The sequence below is a fragment of the Capricornis sumatraensis genome, chromosome 5 (assembly GCF_032405125.1).
Source record: "Capricornis sumatraensis isolate serow.1 chromosome 5, serow.2, whole genome shotgun sequence".
Lineage (NCBI taxonomy): Eukaryota > Metazoa > Chordata > Mammalia > Artiodactyla > Bovidae > Capricornis > Capricornis sumatraensis.
This window is the reverse complement of record NC_091073.1, coordinates 46,535,321-46,536,878: the sequence shown is the minus strand read 5'-3', so window position 1 is coordinate 46,536,878 and position 1,558 is coordinate 46,535,321. Positions and strand designations below refer to the sequence as shown.

The window sequence follows — 1,558 nt, the reverse complement described above, 5'->3', positions numbered from 1 at the left end:
TGAAATGTAGTATGGAAAAACCAGCATAACAAAGTAACTCCTCATCAAAAGTGCATGTATTTTCAATTCAATTTAAGTATTTTAATTCAGGCCAAAGAATTTGACACATAAGATGAAGCTAATTAACTATTTAATCAGCAATCTTGGTGACTTGGGTCAGAAGGTTGTTATATCTGAACTCCTATTTTTTCAGATCAAAGGTAGTAAAGGAGTGCTTCCTTCAGCAGCACATATACTAAAATGGGAACAATATAGAGAAGATTAGCATGGCCCTGTGCAAGGATGACATGTATATTCATGAAGCATTCCATATTTTTAAGAACTTCCACTAAAGAACATGCACTAGTTCTGACAGCTGTGGACACTGGAGGCAAGAACACATAGGAGGAGGACCAGATTAGAATCTGAGCTGCTCCCATAGCTGACCCAGAGATCAGCACAGTGTTGGAGGGTAACCTAAGGAGGTGAGGTGAACTATGACTCCCAGTGAGGGAGAGGACTCTGACAGCAGTGACTCAAGAAAAACATTTATTATTCTTATGTTTTGACTTGTTCTGTAGATTCTTTTGGATTTTTTTCCTTTTTGTTCTTTTTTTTGCTCCCTCTGTTGTAGTTGTCGATTTTATTGGCACTATGAAATCTAATTAAGCTTCTGAGCTTTTTTTTTTTTTCTCAGTCACTTTTTTTATTGTTGTTATAAACCTATGCCTCTATGTTGGGCTTTTGCAGTTCTGTGTAGTTTTCCTTTTTTTCTTTTCTCTTTTTAATTTTAATTTTTAGTTTTTTTATCCTATTATTATGTATTTTTTCTACACTTGTTTCTTTGTTTGCTTTTCCTACTGTTCTTTTCCCCTTGCAGTTAATCTTCAATGTATATAAATCTTCTTTATCCACCTCTATTTAACCTTGAGTATCAATTCTTTCTTTCTTTCTTTCCTTTCCTCTCAATATAAAAGTTTTATTTTCATTGCTTTATTTCTCAATTGGCACCTTGTGTTAGTTATGTTTTCCAGTTTGGGCTTTAGTTAGTTTTGTTCTTAACTGTTAGATATAATTTTCAGTTTTCTTTGTTCACTGGGTCAGTCTGTCGTACTTTATTATTGTTGGACTGCTTTGATTTTGCTTATGAGTGTATGTGTGTATGTGTATATTCAGTCACACTTTTTATTGTTGTTATAAACCACTGCCTCTATGATGAGCTCTTACAGTTCTGTGGAGTTTTCCTTTTTTTTTTTTTTCTTTTCTCTTTTTTGTAATTTTAATTTTTGATTTTTTTAAACCTACGTTTTTAAACATTTATTCCTTTGCCTTTTCTACTGTTGTTTTCCCCTTGCAGTTAATTTTTAATGTACATAAATCTTCTTCACCTACCTCTATTTAACTTTGCATGTCTATTCTTTCTTTTCTTTCTTTCCTTTCCTCTCAACATATTTGTTAGTTTGGCTTTCATTGCTTTATATCAACCTAGAGGATTGTATCAACTTAGGCTCTGTATCAACCTAGAGGGGTAGGATGGGGAGGGAGATGGAAGGGAGATTCAAAAGGGAGGATATATATG

General features: G+C 33.5%; 1 non-coding gene across 1 annotated transcript; it reads left to right on the top strand.

Moving 5' to 3' along the window:
* Positions 1-211: 211 nt before the first annotated feature.
* LOC138080513 (U6 spliceosomal RNA) lies at positions 212-317 on the top strand. The gene has a single exon (XR_011144973.1). It is a non-coding gene; the product is annotated as a U6 spliceosomal RNA (small nuclear RNA).
* The last annotated feature ends 1,241 nt before the right edge of the window (positions 318-1,558 follow it).